Source organism: Triticum urartu, chromosome 6 (assembly GCF_003073215.2).
Source record: "Triticum urartu cultivar G1812 chromosome 6, Tu2.1, whole genome shotgun sequence".
In the NCBI taxonomy this organism is placed as follows: Eukaryota; Viridiplantae; Streptophyta; class Magnoliopsida; order Poales; family Poaceae; genus Triticum; species Triticum urartu.
The window spans coordinates 244210929-244234281 of NC_053027.1; positions in this window are offsets into that span (position 1 = coordinate 244210929).

Sequence of the window (23353 nt, forward strand, 5' to 3'; positions counted from 1 at the left end):
TCCGATGAAGTTTGAGTTTATGATCAGATCTATCTCTTTTTATCCATGAAAATTATTTGAGTTACTTTAATATCTTATATGCATGATTCCTTATAGCCTCCTATTTCTTCTCAAATATTTGGGTTTTGTTTGGACAACTTGATATATTTATCTTGCAATGGGAAGAGGTGCTTTGTAGTGGGTTTGATCTTACGGTGCTTGATCCCCGTGATAGAAGGGGAACCGACACATATGTATCGTTGCTACTAACGATAAAACGATGGGGTCTATTTATACATAAATAGATCTTGTCTACATCATGTGATCGTTCTTATTGCATTACTCCGTTTCTCCATGAACTTAATACACTAGATGCATGTTGGATAGCGGTCGATGTGTGGAGTAATAGTAGTAGATGCAGGCAGGAGTCGGTCTACTAATCTTGGACATGATGCCTATATAATGATCATTGCATGGATATCGTCATGATTATTTGAAGTTCTATCAATTTCCCAACAGTAATTTGTTTACCCATCGTTTGATATTTTTCTCTAGAGAAGCCAGTAGTGAAATCTACGGGCCTCGGGTCTCTTTCTCATATTATTTGCCTTTCTGATCTATTTTCCGTTGCTTTTATTTTCGGATCCAAAATTACCAAAAATACCTTGCTACAATTTATTTTATTTGGCGTTCGATCTATCAATCTACAACAATTTATTCATGTCCGCTTGCCAATTTATTGCCGGGGAGGATCTTCAACATATACCAAGTTCCTAATCACAAATCTCATCTCCTCACAATTTACATTATTTGCCATTTTCCTCTCATTTTCCTCTCCCCCACTTCACAAAAAATTGCCGTTTTATACGCCCTTTTTTTCGTTCACCGTTTCTTGCCGGATCTGTTTTTGAGTGCAATCTTGTTGTGTAGTCATCATGGCTCAAGAGAACACCAAGTTGTGTGATTTCTCGAATACCAAAAACAATGATTTTATTGGCACTCCGCTTGCTCCTCCCGCCACTAGTGCGGAGTCCTGTGATATTAATACTGCTTTGCTGAATCTTGTTATGGACGATTAATTTTCCGGTACTCCTAATGAGGATGTCGCATCCCATCTCAACACATTCATGGAATTATGCAATATGCAATAGAAAAAAGATGTGGACAATGATATCACTTGTTATGGAAGATTAATTTCCCGGTACTCCTAATGAGGATGTGGCGTCCCATCTTAACACATTCATGGAATTATGCAATATGCAAAAGAAAAAAGATGTGGACAATGATATCATGAAGATGAAATTATTTCTGTTTTCTTTGCGTGATTTTGCAAAAATTGGGTTTTCTTCTTTGCCTCGCAATAGTATTGATTCTTGGAATAAGTGCAAAGATGCTTTTATCACTAAGTATTTTCCGCCTGCAAAAATTATTTCCCTTAGAACCCAAATCCTTAATTTCAAGCAACTTGAACATGAGCATGTCGCACAATCTTGGGAAATGATGCAATTCATGCTAAGGAATTGCCCAACACATGGGTTAAATCTTTGGATGATCATACACAAATTTTATGCAGGATTGAATTTTGTTTCTCGTAATCCTTTAGGTTCCACCGTGGGTGGTACTTTTATGGAAATTACTTTGGGTGAACCACCAAATTTCTTAATAATATTATGGCAAATATTCACAATGGCATACCGAAGGATCTCCTACTAGTAAAAAAGTTAATTCGGTTGAAGAAATTTCTTCTTTGAGTGAAAAAGTTGATGCTCTTATGAAATTGGTTGCTAGTAAAAGTGATCCTATTAATTTCAATGATATGCCTTTGTCTACTTTGATTGAGCAAAATAGTGATGCCATATATGTGAATTTTATCTCGCGAAATAATTTCAATAACAATGCTTATAGAGGTAATTTTAATCCTAGGCCTTTTCCTAGTAATTCCTCTAATAATTATGGTAATTCCTATGGAAATCCTTCTTATAATAATAATAGTAACACCTCTGATCTTGAGAATAATATTAAAGAATTTATCAACACACAAAAAGTTTTCAACACTACCATAGAAGAAAAGTTGAATAAGATTAATGATTTGTCTAGAAGTGTTGATATAATTTCTCATGATGTAGAAAATCTCAAGATGAAAATTTTTGTGCCTAAAGTTGAGGAATCAATTAAAGCTCTCTCTGTTTCTACAAATGAAAGTAAGAAAAGAACCGCTATCCTTAGAGCTAAAAGAGAATTTTTAGAAAAAGCGTTTTCTAGTGATTACTTTCGTAAAAGTGACGAAGATCTTAAAATGATTGGTGTTTCTTATATTGATTACTTGTTTAGTAAAGTAAAGATTGACAAAAAAGCGACTGGCGAAGAGTCAACTTTAGTTAGAAGGCGTCCCGATAATTCGGAGGGTGTAAATCTTTTTGAGAAAATTGATAAAAGTGGGTTCGAAGAGGTCAAAACTTTAACTAGTGATGTGCCCACTCTTTCGGATTACAAAGACTTTCATTATGATAGTTTCTCTTTGATTGATTGTATTTATTTGTTGCAATCCATGATAAATTCACCCCATGCTTATGAACAAAATAAAGCTTTTACTAAACATATTGTTGATGCTATGATGAAAGCTTTAGAAGAAAAGTTGGAATTAGAAGTTTGAATTCCTAGAAAATTACATGATGAATGGGAACCTACTATCAAAGTCAAGATTAAAAATTATGAGTGTTTTGCTTTGTGTGACTTGGGTGCTAGTGTTTCTACAATTCCGAAATCTCTATGTGATGTGCTTGGTCTTACCAATATTGAAGAATGTTCTTTAAATTTGCACTTGGTAGACTCTAGTATTAAAAATCCTATGGGAAGAATTAATGATGTCCTTATTCTTGCAAATAGGAATTATGTGCCCATTGATTTTATTGTTCTTGATATTGATTGCAATCCGTTTTGTCCAATCATTCTTGATAGACCGTTTTTACGCACTATTGGTGCCGTGATTGATATGAAAGAAGGCAATATTAAGTTCCAATTTCCTTTGAGGAAGGGTATGGGACACTTCCCTAGAACAAGAATTATGCCACCATATGAATCAATCACGAGGGCATCTTATGGATCTCGAACCAAAGATGACAAAACTTAGATCCTTGCTTTATGCCTAGCTAAGGGCGTAAAATGATAGCGCTTGTTGGGAGGCAACCCAATGAATAAAATTTATTTTTGCTTTTTTCTTTCTGTTCTTGAGTGTTAGCACAAATATGTTACTGTTATGGTTGTTTTGTGTGTGTTTTAATTAGTATTTGTGCCAAATAAAGCCTTTAGGATCTTCTTGGGTGATAGTTGTTTGATCTTCCTAATCACAAGTCTCATTTCTAACCAGAGAGCGATAAAATACCAAATTTTTTTGAAGAATATTAATATACAAATTGCCTAGGTCGTCCTAAATTTTCACAGTTTTTGGAGTTACAGAAGTATTCGAAATATCCAGATTGCTACAGACTGTTCTATTTTTGACAGATTCTGTTTTATTTGCGTTGTGTGCTTGTTTTGATGATTCCATGGTTTTCTTTGATGATTTTTTGCCATAGAAAAGTTGGAATACAGTAGATATAATGCAAGAACAAAATATGAATAGGTTTTCTTCAGCACTTATAGTAGTGCTTTGTTTTCTTATACTAACGGATCTCATGAAGGTTTTGTTGAGTTTTGTGTGATTGAAGTTTTCAAGTTTTGGGTTATCTTATGATGGATGAAGGAATAAGGATTAAGAAGAGCCTAAGCTTGGGGATGCCCCGACATCCCAAGCTATTATCCAAAGAGAGCAAGCAACTAAGCTTGGGGATGCCCCGAGTGGCATCCCCTCTTTCTTCTAACGACCATCGGTATTTTACTCGAAGCTATATTTTTATTCGTCACATACTATGTGTTTTGCTTGGAGCGTCTTGTATGATATGAGTCTTTGCTTGTTTTTTTGTGTTTTAAGTCTTGATCCCTTGGTGGACACACCTATTTGAGAGAGCCAAAATAATGCCATGACTTGTTAGAATTGCTCTCTATGCTTCACTTAAATTTTTATGAGCTATGGATTTTCTCTAGTGCTTCACTTATATCTTTTTGAGCACGGTGCGCTTTAGTATTTTTGAAGAAATGCTATCTTGCTTCACTTAGATTTATTTTAGAGTTAGTAAAATTTTCAAATAAATTCTCTCTTGCTTCACTTAAATTAATTTAAGAGAAAGAAATTTTAGGCTCATGATCTTCATTTATATTTGTTTGAGCTTATCAAAAGCAACACATGAAAATTAGTCCCAAAGTGATAGATATCCAAGAAGGATATAATAAAAACTTTCATGAAGATTATTGGACAAAATAAACTTGGTTCTTAGTAATAGTTTTGAGATATGATGATGTGATATGTGAGTCATCTTGATGAGTAATTATGCTTTAGTAAGAATATTGGTGTTAAGATTTGTGATTCCCTATGCAAGCACCAAAGTCAATAGTCATGCAATGAAATTATATCCTACTTGTGGTGCATTATTCAGTGTTGATTATGCTTAATGCTCTCTTATGAGATTATTCGTTTCTTAGTTGGTTGCTTCTCAATCTTTTTCTAGCCTTCATTTTGCACTAAGTATGATCACTACTTGTGCATCCAAAATCCTTTAAATCAGTTTTGCCACATGAGTCCACTATACCTACCTATATGCGGTATTCTTTTGCCATTCTAAGAAAATCTGTATGTTCCATCTCTAATTTTCAAAATAAACTTCTCTTTTGTGTGCTCGTACCGCTCATGAAATTGTAGGGGGTGGCTGATACATTTCCATGCTAGATGTGTTATTCTCAAGATGAGTGTTTATTCACTTGTCATTGCACGAGAGTACGACAAATGTATTGGGGATGCCCAGTCCCAAAATGAAAAATGAATTTACTTCATGTTGTCAAATAATAAATTCCTTGAAAAGTGTTGGTATGGAAGGCCCCCGTGGATACGGTTAGCCATGAAATGTGAAAGTATGGTGGAAAAAGGAATAAAGTTTAATTTCTGTTTGGGAACCGCCTATGATATATCTAGCATGGAAAGTGTTGGGAACTCTAAGTCATTTTCGTTGGTGGGAAAAGTATGCCTCTCAAAATGTTCTTTATCTCTCAATTTTCGCTTTGAGCTCTGGCACCTCTACAAATCCCTACTTCCCTCTGCGAAGGGCCTTTCTTTTTACTTTTTGCAATTTTTATTTTTTGAATTTGAGTCTCCATCTTCTCTTATAAAAGCACCAACTAGGAGGCACTATGATCGTACTTGAGCATTGGGTGTAATTAATATGCGAGTGTGTTTCATGAATGGATCAATGATTGAGCATGATGGCCTAGGGATAACTTATTTTAGCGTTGATATTTTGAAAGACATGGTTGCTTGCTGATATGCATGAGTATTTAAGTTATCATGTCAAAACTAGACTATTGCCTTGAACAATATAAAAGTCCAAATGTCCATGCTATAAGGAAAAGAATATGATAAGACATGTTAGGCAGCATTCCACATCAAAAATTCGGTTTTTATCATTTACCTACTCGAGCACGAGCATGAATTAAGCTTGGGGATGATGATATGTCTCCAACGTATCTATAATTTTTGATTGTTCCATGTTGTTATATTATCAATCTTGGATGTTTTATAATCATTTTATATCAATTTTTGGTACTAACCTATTGACATAGTGCCAAGTGCCACTTGCTGTTTTTGCATGTTTTTTACATCGCATGTAATCATATCATACGGAGTCCAACTGCAGCAAAACTTTTTGTGGTTTTTTTGGACCAGAAGACAACAAATGGGCCAAAGAAGAACCTGGGGGCTACTCCGAGGGGAGCACAACCCACCAGAGCGCGCCTGGTGGGTTGTGCCCACCTCGGGTACCCCCCGGACTGCCTCTTTACTCTATAAATACGCCAATATTCCAGATACCCTAGGGGAGTCGACGAAAATCAATTCCAGCCACTGCAGAGTCCCGAACCACCAGATCCAATCTAGACACCATCACAGAGGGGTTCACCACTTCCATTGGTGCATCTCCGATGATGCGTGAGTAATTTTTTGTAGACCTTCGGTTCCGTAGTTAGTAGCTAGATGGCTTCCTCTCTCTCGTTTGATTATCAATACAATGGTCTCTTGAAGATCCATATGATGTAACTCTTTTGCGGTGTGTTTGTTGGGATCCGATGAACTTTGAGTTTATGATCAGATCTATCTCTTTTTATCCATGAAAATTATTTGAGTTACTTTAATATCTTATATGCATGATTCCTTATAGCCTCATATTTCTTCTCAAATATTTGGGTTTTGTTTGGCCAACTTGATCTATTTATCTTGCAATGGGAAGAGGTGCTTTGTAGTGGGTTCAATCTTACGGTGCTTGAACTCAGTGACAGAAGGGGAACCGACACGTATGTATCGTTGCTACTAAGGATAAGACGATGGGGTCTATTTCAATATAAATAGATCTTGTCTACATCATGTCATCATTCTTATTGCATTACTCCGTTTCTCCATGAATTTAATACACTAGATGAATGCTGGATAGCGGTTGATGTGTGGAGTACTAGTAGTAGATGCAGGCAGGAGTCAGTCTACTAATCATGGACGTGATTCCTATATAATGATCATTGCCTGGATATCGTCATGATTATTTGAAGTTCTATCAATTGCCCAACAGTAATTTGTTTACCCACCGTTTGCTATTTTTCTCGAGAGAAGCCACTAGTCAAATCTATGGCCCCCGGGTCTCTTTCTCGTATTATTTGCCTTTGCGATCTATTTTCCTTTGATTTTATTTTTAGATATATTAAACCAAAATTATCAAAAATACGTTGCTGCAATTTATTTTATTTGGAGTTCGATCTATCAATCTACTAATTTTTATTCACGTCTGTTTGCCAATTTCTGGCGCCGTTACCCGAAAGGGATTGACAAACCCTTTAATACGTCGGGTTGCGAGTATTTGTTATTTGTGTGTAGGTGATTTTTACGTGTTGTTTCTTGGTTCTCCTACTGGTTCTATAACCTTGGTTTCTTCATTGGGGGAAATACCTACCATCGTTGTGCTACAACATCCCTTCCTCTTTGGGGAAATACCGACATAGCTTCAAGCCGCATCAACTATCGACCATTCACTTCGAAGCAATAGGCTTGCTAGAAGTTTTGGATTCACACATCAAGGTTCAATTGCCGGTATTCCGATTAGAAACAGCATGGTGACCAAGGAATGGACGGAGATGGCGAGAAGTATCACTTGTATCAAGAATTCTTATTTGGTGATGAAATTCTCACAACATTCTTGACATAAAATATGGTAATACTCCAAGGTAAAGAAGAACAAATGTTGGATAGCAAGGAACTCAAGGTATAACACAAAAAACGAATAAGTTTGTGTTGGAAAGATGGCAAGAAAGTAGTCGATGACAACACAAATTACCGGGGAACAAGGATATCCCATCAGAAATTTGATTGATATCCTGGAAGAGCTCATATTGTTGATGATGATCACGACAAAATTGTCGAGAGATTTCATGAAAATGTAATCGGTTGGCGATGACATCAAGTCAAAGGAATGATGAAGCGAAAGGTTATTGGAACCACGGGTATGACACAAATTCAAAATCAAGTTTGCTGCTCAAGGTGAAATGGTATTATGGGGAAGATCGACATAATCTTAGCTCACCATCGAAAGTTGTGCTCCGGGAAGAAGGACCAGGTGGCACAGTTTAAAATTTAGCACGATAATGATATAACCGATCAGGCAAGGAATGACTTGAAGGATTATTTAAAATCGTAAGCAACAGAAATTACTTAGGGTTATCAAACCGGAATGCGGAATCAGTTCACATATCGGTGTTCTCGGTTGACGAAAACCCAGAACCCAGGAAAATTGGAATCGGTAGAAATAACTGTTGATGAAGAGCCCATAAGAAGTTATGCATTTCCATGATATTCTTGAGATACTAGAGTGTAATACTCGATGGTAGATCAAAGTAAAGGCTGGACAGGTGCAATGATCTGCAGAAGACAAGTACTTCAACTTGTCTGAGAAATGGTATTTAAAAGGAGAACATGGTCGGAACCAATATTGCAAAAGGCCAGATCCCACATATAAGCTAAACTTATACCAAGGGAATATTTGATTGAAGAGAATCTTTAATGATATGATCTACATCATGTCCATGGGCATGAACACAAAGTTCAAGGTCGACTCCCAGTTCTCCAATGCATAACCTTTCATTCACTTCTCATTTTCGAAGAAGTAGTAGTGCTGAAATTTTATCTGGCAAAATGCCAGAAGAGTATGACTCGTGAAAACTTTTGAGTTCACACATATTAAGGAAGGCATAGGTTCAACCCATCGGGGTATCGTGGAACATATACCACAAGCTTCAATAGTAAATATCACCAGCTCGGAAGCAGAGCATGGTTGGCCAAATCAGAGAATAGGATTTACTAATGGTATTATGTATGGGGGAAAAGAACTTCTCGAGGCTTTCGTATACGAAGGACACTGTTGGATGATAATCCAACAAAGGATCTGACGGTCCATAACGGAGCTGATGTGAGCATCGACACACAATCAGAGGAAGAAACAATGCAAGGGCATTGGATTATAGAAACAACTGACTAATTCAAAGTTCAAATGGAAAGGAATTATGATTTTAAATTCAAGGGATCGGAAGCAAACGCTCTGATTAAGGATGGATAAGTTGAATAGACTTAGGGGTATAATCGACGACAATTTAATTGGTTAAGAACCAGCTCATGTTCAAACTAACACTGTACCAGAAGGATGAATTCTAGGATTCGACTGAGGAATGCGAGCATCATCAACATATTGAATCAACAGACTTAAAATGATAAAGACAAGGGATGCCAATTGATTCAAGCAAGAAAAATGGGATTCCTAAGTCCGTTGGATTCAAGCAAGAAAGGGATGCTAATGATTCAAGGATTTCCCATTTTCAAAGTTTGGAAATTGTAGTGGCATTTCTCGGAATCACCAGATTTGGAGTGGCATTTATCAAATTAACCCAAAACAAAAATTACTGGGTGAGCTGCTGGGTCCCTTGTGTCAGCCGCTCGTTGTGCAATTCTCTCGTTTATTGGCTATGTTGACAATGGCATGGGACCCAGATGTCAGAAATCCATTAGGAGGAGCCATTTTTTATTGGCTTGAAATAAGGAGGCACTTGCTTGTGTACTGCCATGACCTTGGTGGGTCCCTGCTGTAATCCTCTCCACGTACAATCATCTCCTGATTATGTACGCGTCAACCTGGTAGGCCCACAAGTCAGCCTCTAAACCTGGGGCGGAAAAATACAACCCATTTAAAAAAATAACATCCAATTCCATACGTTCAAAAGAAAAGTTCAACATTCAGAGCAAAGTAACAGGTCTGATCCAAATATAGAGTACTGAACTTCCACGTTGACAACCATCATAGCCAAGTTAACTATCTACTCCCACTAATACTCTAGTAGTGTACAAGTACTAACTTACTCTTAGCTGACTAGACGACGCCAGCCGCCATATACAGTACACTCTAAACACCGGCACCGACGTCCTCCGCCTCGCTTCGGACTTGCCAGAGGTGCGATATGGAGCGTTGCTCACGTGCATTGGCCCTTTCCATGTCGGCGTGGTCCACCGAAGCTTCGGCTTCTAAGCGGGAAACCCACTTGACGAGCTGGTAGTAAAATTCAGTGTCGCGAACACGTGCGTGCCCGACAGCCTCCAGGGCTATTTGCCGGGCACCGGCCTCCACGTAGTCGTCCCAGTTGCGGGCGCTCTGCTCGCAACTCACAGCATCACTGTGCTACCGCTCCATTCCCCGCTGGCGGCGCAAATCGGCGATACGTTGCTCCTCCGCCAGGCGGTCACGCTCCAACAACTCTTCATACTCCGCATTGCCATCTAAAGACCGATAGAATGCCTCCTCCCTCCATCTGCCTTCTGGTGAAAAACCGAACACTAGTTCCGGCGGTGACCGCCTCCGGCGTCGCCTATTGCGGATGGGTGGGGGCATGGCGGACATGGCGAGAACGAGGATAAGTGGCGAGCAACGTCGGGCCGGTGGGGGATTATGAGGATTGGGCGAGTTGGGTGATGGTGCCACCGGAGAAGGCTGGGAAACAGTAATTATAGGCGGAAGGTAGGCGAACCAGCGTGTCGCAGGAAATGCGACGGTCATCGGAATTCAATGCATAAGTAGGCATGGCTTAGCGCGCCAGCTTGCTATGGAAAACTAGAAAAACTGAAATTATGACTGTGTTGTCCCGTCCCGTCCCATCCATGCTGGGTCGCACATCGGCATGACGATCAAATGAGTGCACTCGAATGATCCAGATGAGGTACTCCATCCTTGTCAAAAATGATTCCACCACTCATCATCTACCTTGGTTGGTTAGATTTTTGAATTGAGCCCTGCAAACCACAAAGGAGGTAGTACGTGCGTGATCCGCTATTTATTCGTGTAGGATCGAGTAGGTCGGATAGTGTATGTGTAGGATCGAGTAGGTCGGATGGTGTACGTGTAGGATCGCTTTAGCTGATGAACATTCGCTGGGAGATAAGGCATTTGCGAACGTTTTTGTTGGCAGTTTCTTGAGATTCGCATGGCATTTTCTTCAGAGCAGCTTGTCTGTTTCTTCAGAGGTAGGAATTTTTATTCAAAAAACTGCCACTTCGGATCTTGCGGCGCAACTAAAACTGCCAGGAGCACATTAGTAGGCTAGCTAGTGATCGATTTGTAACTTGTAAACACTGAGTGAACAGAAATAAGGAACTGTTAGTAACTTGTAAACACTGAGAACACAGAAATAAGGATCATGATGTGCACAACAGTAAGAGCTGATCCGTTCAAAATGTTCACACAAGACTCACAGGCCTGGCATTGTAATATGTTCACATTAGTAGCCCAAATTCAAAACCAACTAGTACGATTCACATACATAAGATGAACATGTTAATGCATCTCAATGATTCACAGATCATATACAAATATGTAGCTCCAAAAGCAAAGATCTAGAAAAAACATTTGTTCTTCCTACTAACATGGATGCTTCTCTTGGCCAACATTTAGTACAGAGAGAAAGAGAAATTTGTTTGTGAAGTCTACAATTCCTCTTGCAAATGTAAGTGGTTTCACCAACAGCTGGAACCATGAGAATGAACTACACATGTTGGAGGAACATCCACTGCAATATGATTTGGTCTTCTCTCGATCACACGACGAGACTATTTTCAGAATACAAACTTTAACTTAGGCAAAATGATGCCCATTGTATAATCAGACAAAAGCAATGAAGCACCTAGTGTTGGCCAATAAATAGTACATTACTACTTTTGTGCAGTCCATGAAGTGAATATCCAATCTTTGTGTGTCTATTTTCAAATGGCACTGCATGCAGTGACTATACTATTCTCTTGTGCAGTTCAACCAAAATTGCGGTCACTTTGTTTGTTTGCCAAATAGCAACGGGCAGACATCTCTGTCTGCACAAATGTCAAGCAGCTAGTAGACATATACCCCACCTTGTATTTTTGGTTTAAACACGTCTCTTCCACTTAGCATCTGTCATGTTTTGCACTCGACAATTTGATACTGTCATGTTTTGCCCTGGACAATTTCATACTGAATTGATTTGCTGGTTCAGAGCAGAAATATACCGCCTATTCTTCACCAGACCAAGGATATAAATGTTCGCAGTTATGGAAGAGGTGAAATCAATAAAACTGAAATTGAGCATCCAATCATTGAATCATGTCCTGCACCTCCAATGTAGGTCCACCCTGCCAATAAATTCACATGCAAACCACTAATATTACTATCTAATGACAATACAAAAAGAGTAGCAAGATAGTAGCAAGCCATGTACCTTCGTAATGAACAACTCATAGTGCCACCAATTGGAGATAAAGGTTTGGAAGAAAACATGCTCCTAATGTTGAACCATTTGGACTTTTTGTGCAGTTCCACTAAAATCAAGCATCCATGTTTGCATAGATATTGAAAGTGTGATTACTATAAAAGTGGCACTGGTTGAAGCATAGACTCACAAATATAAGCATTCCAATTTCTTAATGGGAAAAGGTAGCAAGACTGTTTCTAACCACCTGCTTGAAGGAATAAATAAGGCAACAACGACTGATGTCAGGAAGGCATACATAGTTTTTCTGAAAAAATGAACCATTTCTGACCTTTCCTCTTCTTTTAAGCATATTTTGTGCAGTTCAACTATAATAAAATGCCATCACCGCCTTAACAATTCAGTGACACTGTACAAAAAGAAATGACTTAATGATGTCAGGTATGTAGTTGACAGGCATTGGAGACAAACATACAGACCTCCTCTGATGACATAATGAACATTAATTTTAACAAAGGTGTGACTAGCTTTACTGGGATAATCTGAGTGAACTCTACACCCTCTGTTCCTTAATATAAGACGTTTTCGCAGTTCAATTTAAAGTACCCAAACGTCTAGTATTTAGAAAAATATGTAGTAGTTCTCTTAAGCACATATCTGGGAAAGCTTGCCACACTTTATATATGTCCATACTCTAATGCAACACCATTCGAATAGTACAAATGTACACTAATCCAGTGGCTAGTGCAATAGTAGACACTACAAAAAAACACATCCGTGACATTTTGGGCCGAACGAATTTTTTTTCTGTCATACATATGGCACTTCTTTGATGATAATTGTGACAAAACCTGGTATCATCATAGATATGGTGGGCTCCTACTTCTATGACAAAAAATCATGACAAAAAATGGGCTTTTCGTCCTGGGCGGCCCAGAGACGCAGCTGCATGGCATTCTTTGGGCCGTCCATGACGGAAAAAATTGTGGTAGAAGCGAGGGGGAGGAAAATTTCGGGGAGTTCCCGGTTACGGTGGGAGGTCGGGGGCCGAGCGATGCGCGTTTCTCTCGTACACGTACGCGCGTGTGTGCGAGGCATTGGCTCTAACTGAACCCGAGCGAGGCATTGGGCTCTAACTAAACCCAAGCGATTGCACTGCAGGCTACGCATTACTGAACCCGAGCAATCGATCGATGGCTGTTAACTGAACCCGATCGAGCGATTCCTTGGCTACTGCTGCTAACTGAAGCCGATCGATGGGATGAACAGTGAGCGTTGCGGGAGGGGGGGGGTTGGATGAACAGTGAGCGGTGGCGTTGCCTCTGGATGAACAGGACCCCGTGGTGTGGTGGAGGGCTGGATGAACAGTAGATGGTGGAGGGGTGCCCGTGGAGGGGTGGATGAACAGGACCCCGTGGTGTGGAGGGCAGGATGAATAGTAGACGGTGGAGGGGTGCCCATGGAGGGGTGGTTGAACAGGACCCCGTGGTGTGGAGGGCTGGATGAACAGTAGACGGTGGAGGGGTGGTTGAACAGTAGCCGGTGGAGTAGCGCGCGATGGAGGCTGGATGAACAGGAGCCTGTGGAGGCTGGAGGAGGTCGACGGTGGATGAACAGTAGCTCGTGGAGGCTGGAGGGGGTCGATGGTGGAGATGAACAGTATCCCGTGGAGTCCCGTTTTGCGGTACGCCACACCCCTCCCGATGAACAGGACCCCCGTTTCGACCGTAGCGCTCCAACACAAATCCGTTTCCTCCGTTTTGCGGTACGCCACACCCCTCTCGATCAACAGGACCACCGTTTCGACCGTAGGAGGTCCGTTTCCTCCGTTTTGCGGTACGCCACACCCCTCCCGATCAACAGGACCCCCGTTTCGACCGTAGGAGGTCCGTTTCCTCTGTTTTGTGGTACGCCACACCCCTCCCGATCAACAGGACCCCTGTTTCGACCATAGGAGGTCTGTTTCCTCCGTTGTGCGGTACGCTAGGCCTCGTTTCCATCGCCTCTTCCATCCAAGCCCTCCCGATGAACACGACCACGCATTCCATTCCGACCCAGCCGCGTTGCCTCCCGATGAACATGACGCATTTCGTTGCCTCCCCATGAACACGACGACGACGCTGTTTCTCCGTTCCGACCCAGCCATGTACACGAGCCCTCGCCGTACGTATGTGCGAGTAGGCATTCGAGACCCCGCCCGTATGTACACATACGTGGCTGTATTTTCTTTCTTGCACCCTGGCCGCCTCTACTACGACACGTGCGCGCCTCTACATCCACCAGTATATATGTACGTACACGTTCGCGACCAGAATGACAATGCCACGTACGCTTCGACCAGGTGGGTCCCGACTGTCAGGCACTTCCTTGCCTGCGAAGATGTAGCTGGTGGGTCCCAGCAGTCAGGGGGAGAATCGTTTTTTTGCCCAGACGCACTTCCTTGCGTGCGAAGATGTAGCTGGTGGGTCCCAGTAGTCGGGGGGCTGGTGGGTCCCAGCAGTCAAGGGGGCGAATCATTTTGGTTTTTTTTGCCCATACGCACTTCCTTGCATGCGAAGATGTAGCTGGTGGGTCCCAGCAGTCAGGGGGGCGAATCATTTTTTTGCCCGGACGCACTTCCTTGCGTGCGAAGGTGTAGCTGGTGGGTCCCAGCAGTCAGGGGGGAAACGTTTTTTTCACGAAATACGGTGGCCCGTCCGGTGGTTCCCTGTTGTCAGGTGGAGGAATCATTATTTTCCGCGTAAGAAGGAGGCACTTCCTTGCTGCCACCATGGACCCAGCTGTCAGCCTCTCCACGTACAGTCCACGTCCGATGGAAGTCATTCCTTGACCACGTTGACCACGCCACGCCGAGAGCACCAGGGCAGTGGACGACGGCGAGGCCTAGGAAGGGGACGACATGGAGGCAGGGAAGGCTCGACAGTTGTTTCCCATGCGGAGGGGAGTACGACTGTACGAGGGTTTACTAGTTCGTCTGTCGTCGCCGGAGAATAACAGCAGGTGTGGGTGAGTAGAGGGATGGCTAGGCCAGTGATGGGAGTACGGTCGGGCGGTGAGGCCTGCGCGGCAGCACAACCGGCCACGAGGAGGAGGGAGCAGGCATCCCGCCGGCGCTTGTTTGAGCAGCTGGAGCAGGAAGAGCAGAGATTGAAGAAGCACGACGGCCGTTGGATGGACATCCAACAGTCAGTGCTTGTGCGTCAACCTTTTTTTAGGAAAGCCTCAAATCTGTGGAAAACAACATACAGCCCATCTGCCATTATTTCTAATAATTTATAGCCCATTTGCTAATTCTTAAGGTTTTTTTTGGAGCCCATATTCTTTTTGTTAGCATTGCAACCCATATTGTGGCAATGGTTAACAAATTATACGAAATTTTGCATATTTCGGTGCGGTCCGAACTGTTTTTAATCCCGAAATTTCGACTCACATTCAAACTGATGTTTAAAATAAATGTATATCAATATAAAATCCAACAAATTCTCCACGCATAAAAATTAATGTAATTTAAAATCTTGAAATGAAAAAAAGATATTTGAAACTAATTGCCGGTTTGATGTGTTTTAAAAATGTACAACCCATTTCTCATTACCGATGGGCCATTTTCTCGGCCAGCCGAATGAAAGCTCTCCTCGTCTTGAAAGATTTGCAGCCCAACAGGCCTGACAAAGCGACTTACTTGGCAAATCACAAAAAAACTAGGCTGTGGCCGTGGACCCAGCTGTCAGCCTCTCCATGTACAGTACTCTTCTGATGGAAGTCATTCCTTGACCACGTTGACCACACCGCGCGGAGAGCACCACGGCGGTGGACGACGGCGAGGCCTAGGAAGGGGATGACGCGGCAGTGGAAGCCCGCGCGGAGAGGACTACGAGGGTTCACTGGTTCGGCTGCGGTGTGAGGCTACCGTCGCCGCAGGGCCTGGCCAGCGGTGGGAATAGTAGGGGGTGGTGAGGCCTCTGCGGCAGCACAGCCGGCCAGGGGAGGCAGGAGCATGCGGCATGACCAGCGCTGCTTTGGGCGGCTTGAGCAAGAAGACCAGAGGTTGAAGAAGCACTACGGCCGTTGGATGGACATCGTACGGTCATTGGAGCTAGAATCGTTCATATTGACTAAGTTAACAAAGCCCTTCGTCCCCGTCAACTTAGTAGGCCCACAAGTCACCGTCCCAGCAAGGTGGGTCCCAGCTAGCCGGGGGAGTATTCATTTTTTGTGCGTAATAAGGAGGCACTTCCGGTGGGTCCGAGCTGACAGGGGAGGGGAACATTTTTTCGCGAAATATGATGGCCCGTCTGGTGGGTCCCAGTAGTCAGGGGGAAACGATTTTTTCCGCAAAATACTGGTGGCCCGTTCGGTGGGTCCCTGCTGTCAGGTGGAGGAATAATTATTTTCCACGTAATAAGGAGGCACTTCCTTGCGGCTGCCATGGACCCAGCTGTCAGCCTCTGCACGTACAGTACTCTTCCGATGGAAGTCGGTCGTTGACCATGTTGACCACGCCGCGTCGAGAGCACCAGGGCAGTGGACGACGGCGAGGACTAGGAAGGGGACGACTCGGAGCCAGGAAAGACGCAGCAGTGGATGCCCACGCGAAGAGGAGTATGAGGGTTCACTGGTTCGGCTGCGGTGTGAGGCTGCTGTCGCCGCAGATTAGCAGGGTGTGTGTGTGAGTAGAGGGATGGCCTGGCCAGTGGTGGGAGTAGTAGGGGGCGGTGAGGCCTCCGCGACATCACAACCGGCCACGAGAGGCAGGAGCACGCGGCACGACCGGCACTGGTTTGGGTGGCTGGAGCAAGAAGACCATAGGATGAAGAAGCACTACGGCCGTTGGATGAACATCGTACGGTAACAGGAGCTAGAATCATTCATATTGACTAAGTTGACAAAGCCCTCCATCCCCGTCTACTTCGTAGGCCCACAAGTCAGCCTCCCACTATGCTGGGTTCTAGCTGGTAGGGGGAATATTCATTTTTTGTGCGTAATAAGGAGGCACTTCCTTGCGTGCGAAGATAGCTGGTGGGTCCGACATGTCAGCGGGGGGGCACTTTATTTCGCGAAATACAGAGGCCCTTCCGGTGGGTCTGAGATGTCAGGTGGAGGAATCATTATTTTGCGCGTAATAAGGAGGCATTTCCTTGTGTGCGGCCGTGGACCCAACTATCAGCCTCTCCACGCACAGTCTACTTCTGATGGTGTCGTTCGTTGCCACACCGCGCCGAGCGCATCCAAGGTGGTGGACGACGGCGAGGCCCCGGACAACAACGAGCCGGAGATGGGAAGACGCGGGAGTAGAGTCGCAGACGGAGAGGTGTATGAGGGTTAACTGGTTCTAGTGCGGTGTGGTTCGGCAGTCGGTGGAGAAGAACAGGAGGTGTGGAGGGGTGGAGGGATGGCCTGGCCAACGGTGGAGTATCGCTTCATAGCGAAGCGTGCTAAGCAGAGCTGCTAGCAGCAGGAGGCGGGAGGTGGTCTCGGTGGCGCTGGAGGAAGAAGACGAGAGATTAAAGATGGATGCCTGTCATTGGATTTAAATCCAACGGCTAACATGTCAGAATCATCTCTTGACTAAATTGACAACGACTTGCATTGGCTTCGACCTATTGGCCCACATTTCAGCCTCCCAAAATGTGGCACGTATTCAACCCATTTTTTCAGAATTACAGTCTTTTTTTTGCGCGGTAGAATTTACAGTAAATTTGATCTTTTTTTGAATTACAGCCATTAGCTGGGCTGGGTGAACAAATAATGTAGCGTCCATGCGGCCCGTTTATTTTATGTCCTAAAAAATTACAGGCCATTTGCACTTTCTCGAAATACACGATTTTGCTGGGCTGATTCTAATTATAATGTTGGGTTGGGCCAGCAATGTTATCAAAAAAATAAAAAGGGGCTGAGCATTTTGTTATAATATATTTAAATAATAAGTGATATTATTACATTCGTCCTTAAATCTTACCAAGCTTTTGTACACAATCATTAGGATTTTCGTGCCAAAACAATCCAGGATTTTATTTGTTAAGAAATTATTTTTATAAGTTAATAAGATGTGGGATATTGTTTTCTTACATATGTAAGTATCTGTTAAATATATGATGACAATAAAAATAATATATAATAACATATGAAATATTTTTTTTTAGAAAAACAGGGAGCATCTCCCCGGTTCCATTGCTGAGAACGAAAGCACAACATATTCTGATACAGCAGCTCAAAGAGCAGTTCGAAAGCAAAGGTAGAAAAGCTACAAACTAGGGGGGTGGATGAACAAGTTGTCTGAATAACACAAATCACCCGAGTGGTGCCAAAGGCAGAGCGGATAGAGCACTCAAATGACACAAGGAGGGTCCAGCGAAGCCTTCATGGTCTCCAGCCGAGGGGCTGTGTCAGCCTGCGGCGACCAGTAAGCAAGCGGAGAGACCGGGCTGGAAGGCGTAGCATGGTGGATGTCCCTCTTTTTCGGCACCAGGTGCCCATCATCTTCATCAGAGATCTTGAGACGAGCCCACGGGTCCAGCCCCAGAGCAGGTCGAGCCTTGTTCAGCCACAAGTGATCGCCAACGGTTTCTGGAGGGATCTTGTTAGGGTTTCCACGAAGCTCATCAACTTGTCCTCGTCCGATTCGGAGGAGAGAATCGCCCAGTTCCTCACCATGTTCCTGATCAACCTCAAGACCTGCGGAATGGAAATCCAGGAGGTGTTACTGAAAATCATAGCATTTCTATATTTCCAGAGGCACCAAAGGACAACTGAGCTAACCGTGTTTAAAACTGAGCACTTTTTGGTAGCAATCCAGAATCTGGCGACAGATTCGAAGGATGAGCCAATCTGACTAGAGAAATATTCCTCAATGTGGGCCTAGAGATGTTTAGCAACTATACATTCAAAAAATAGGTGAGAACAAGACTCTTGTTCCAAGCAGTAAACACAATCAAGGGGTTTGATGATGTGTCTCTTCCTAAGGTTATCCCTGGTCATCAATTTGTTTTTGCAGAGAAGCCAGAGAAATACATGAATTTTAGGGGGAACTCTCAGTTTCCAGACAGCAGGGATAAACACGGGTTGAACCCCTCTTAAAGTTGATAACATGATAGAGGGAGCTGGAGGAATACTTCCCCTTATTGTCCAGCTGCCAAATCAGGGCATCCGGCTCGGCAATAAAGGTAATGCTTTTGTTAAAAAGAGTTCTAGGCATTGACCGTCCCAAACTTCATTGACACTTTTGTTAAGCTCATTGCGGACAGACTAAATAGGCCAAAATTGGACTGCTAGGGGGGATGTGCCAAACCAACTATCTTCCCAGAACTTGGTTCTGCTCCCATCCCCTATGTTCCATCTGTAGCCAAATTTCACAGCATGCATAATAGATTTTAATCCTTTCCAGAATCTCGAGGTCTTAGGGTTGGAGGAAGAGACAAAAATATTAGGTTTATTTCCTAGGTATTTATGGGCAATAAGAAGCTTCCAGGGTTTCAGGTCTTCCTCATAGAATCTTTTAATCCAAGACCCTAGAAGACATATGTTAATTTCTTGGAGGTTAGGTATGCCTAGGCCTCCAAAATCTTTTTTCATAGAGACTAGGGCCCAATTAGCAAGGTGTATCTTCCTATTTCCCTCAATATCATTCCACAAGCAATGAGACATCTGAGAATTGATGAGGTTCACTGCCCATTTAGGGAACTTGAAGAAGGAGAGGAGATACACTGGAATGCTAGCCAAACAAGCTTGGTATGAGGATCAATCTACCTCTGTAAGAGAGAAGTTTGCCCCTCCACCCAGCAATCCTTTTAATGATTTTATCCAGAAGGGGTTGGATATCCTCTCTCCTCAGTTTATCATAGTGGAGAGGGATACCTAGGTACTTAATGGGGAAGTTACCTTTATTACAGACTAGAATAGAGAGGAAGTCAGCTAACTCCTGATCATCCATGTTGATAGGGATGAGTTCACTTTTAGAGTAGTTGATTCTCATGCCTGAGACTTGTTCAAACCAGGTTAGAACAGTTTTCAGATTGCTAGCATGTGTGGAGTCATTGTCTAAGAAAAGGATGGTATCATCTGCATATTGAAGGCAGATGATGCCACCAGGGCAGACCTCAGGACAGAGCCCTGCAATCAGACTATGATCAGCAGCTTTGCTCAGCATTTTAGTAAGAACGTCCACTACTAAATTAAACAAAAGCGGGGAGATGGGGTCACCTTGCCTAAGGCCTTTACCAGCAAGGAAAAAATCACTTTCACAGTTATTTAACTTGACCCCAACAGACCCCCCATGAGTAAGTTGCTGGATCCAACTCTCCTCTATGAAAGGCTTGGAAAAGATCTAAGAGATCATTTTTCACCAAGTCCCAAAAATGCTGGTAAAACAAGAAGGGAATCACATCAGGACCAGGAGCCCCATCAGGATAAGAGCTAAAAATGGCTTCCTTCACCTCTGTCTCTGAAAAAGGGGCTTCTAGCAGCTCATTTTCAGCAGGAGAGACTTTTTCAGAAGCAGAGAAAAAATTGTTTTGTAGAGAGAACCCAGAAGGGTTTTCTTTCTTAAACAGGTCTTTGTAGAAGTCACTAGCCACTTTCAGCATCTCATCTACCTCAGTAACAGGGCCATTAGGGCCATCAAGGGAGTGAATGAGGGTTTTCCTCCTCCTCTGGTTAGCTACTGCATGGAAGTAAGCAGTATTTCTATCACTTCCAACATATCTAGCAGAACTGTGGGTTTTCCTTCTGACAGGGCAATTCTCAACTTTATGGGTAACCATTTTGCAGATAAAACAACTCTTGGGCTTGACACATTTATCCAAATGATGCCCTGGTTCCCCACAGTTGTAGCAGATCACCTCAGAGTATGCCATAAGGCCCGAAGCAGGGGCAGGAGCAGTTTTCTGGATGTCCTATCTCTTCTTTTGCTGATTCTTGCCTTGAGATTTCCCACTGATCTGAGAGTCAGAACCACCAGCAGATTGATCTTGGGCAATTACAGGAGCCTGCCCAGATTGTGCCCCCATTTGGGGCGGAGGTGGGCCGTACCACTGCCCAACCGGCGCTCCCCCCATTGTGATAGGGGAAATTCATCGGAGTTCCTGGTTCCTTCTCATCCTCCAGCCAGATGTTGTCTCTCAGGAAGCAGAAATAACCACCAGACAGCTCAATTGAAGCAGATTGCAAGCCTAATTTCAATCTTCTGCAGGTTTGGGGGAGAGGTAAGGTAGGGGATCCACCTGCTCCGGCTCCGGTGGCGTGCTGGTGGGCAGGAGTCCAGTCAAGCATTCCCATCTCGCAGCACGGCGTGGATCTCCTGAATTCACTTCTCCTTTCGCCCATCGAACGAACGCAATCGGCGGCTCACTGGGGTGGGGCATCCTGTGCTTCTCCGAGAAATCTCCTTCGAAGTAGATCCGCAGGGCTAGATTCAGCAGCTCCCAATCCACATGATCCTTGCACATCCGAGCATACCTGCGCGAGTGAGAGAACGGATTCGGTCCCTCCTCGGCTTCCTCCCTCGCAGCTTCCTCCTCTGCTTCCCTCCATTCGCGCGTGCACTGGGTCCAGGAGAGAGCGTCGTCGCGGATCCGCATCGCCCGCTCCCTCCATCTCCTCCCTCGAGTCTCCCGCAGCACCGCCGGCGCGACGGAGTCGAGCGGCTGGAGCATCCGCGGGAAGGCTTTGTAGACATGTGGGAGATGCATCTTGTACATCTGCCTGTCTTCCAGCCATTCCCCCGTGGATATGGCCGGCGACTCCATGGGGCGCGCGAGCGGACTTGCTGAGGGGGGCAGGCGCGCCCGGAGTCAGGAGGCGGGGGGTGGCGGCGAGATCTATTTGCCAATTACTCCCTCCTTTTCGGTTTATAGGGCTCAATTCAAAAATCTCACCAACCAAGGTAGATGATGAATGGTGGAATACTTTTTGTAGTTTGCAAAAGCACCTAATTAATGCACTTGTTTTCCTCAAAAAATTATGTTTATCAATGCATAAATTGCAATGCATGCATGCATAAAGTACATGCATTGGTCAATTTTCTCTTAATACTTGCATGCAATGATTTAATGCACCTTGGAATCTGAACATGTGATGGAAAACAACCAAATTGAGCCTTATAAAATGGAAAAACTAAAATTTTGAGATAAGCCCTATAAACCGAAAAGGAGGGAGTATGTGAACTAAACAGTCAACATATAAAATAATTTAAATATATATAATATAGTTAGAAGGGAAACATAAGTTGGACCTGGCGTTCCTATTCTTATATAGAAAAATAGAACAACCTCTGCGTTTTCTTCAAAAAAATACATAAATTGGGCTGCCAAAAATAAAACCTCGGATGGGAGGTCCATAGGCCGGTGATCATATGAAGATGTGCTATGCATGAATGTTGATCAGCATGATGTTAACTGGCTGGTAGTTCCATTTTCGACCATGAATAAAACTTCCAACATGATGTTAACCCTGTTTGAAAAGGCCGTGTTAATATAAATGCTCTGCCTCTGAAAGTTGCAGTTTCTTATCTGAAACTGAACTTGCAGTTTCTAATCTGAAACTGAAACTTGCAGTTTCTTCTCTGAGAATCACATTGTCTGCACTTTTATACTCCTATGAAACTACATTTTTTAAGTGCTAAAAATAGATCTCTAGAATTCATAAAATACTTCATATGCTCAATACTGCAAATCTGAAATTCAAAAGACATTCATATCTGAAAGTACTCTCAAAATACACAACACAAAACACAATTCACAACCTGCAAATACTGACAACCCTAAGCTCCTCCTGACAATTCACAACCTGCCCGACTATTGGGCTGGGGGGGCAGCCCCCTCCTATTCCTCGGTGGCAGACAGCCGCCCCGTGAGACGATGTGAACGGCGAGGGAGACGATGGGGGAAGCGTCGTCGGGCCAACTGCTTTTCTCCTCTTGCAGTTGGGTTCGGTCGACGAAGACTCCACCGGCTCGCTCTGGCAGGACACCCTCACAAACGGCACCCTGTAGATGCTCGATCCTTCAATCTCTGGTGGATGCTCCATCTGGGATCGATACTCCCACCACCGCTCCCTCACGATCGGATTCGGTGAATCTGTTTGCTCCATGGCCCAGAGGAGCAGCTCTATGTACTCCGGCGCGACTCCCTCCGGGAGTATCGCCGCCTTTTCGCTCTGTTGCAGATATTTGGCCATGGATGTCGCCGTCGCCGCTAGTTGGTCCTTGTTGTCAAACCAAGACTGTATCTCCAACATCCTAGCTAGCTTCACAGGGGTCCGTCTGCGATCCTCATGTATCGGTTGTACTCCTCCATCGATCTACTTCTCCACAGCACCTTCACTCGCCGGCGGTGGTTTTTGAATGGAAGAGGAGAGGAGCAGCGCTGGTTTTGGATTAGAACGGGAGAGGAGCGACGCTGGTTTTGGACTGGAACAGGAGAGGAGGGGCGGTGGTTTTGAAATGGAAGAGGAGAGGAGCGGCGCTGCATTTAGATTGGAA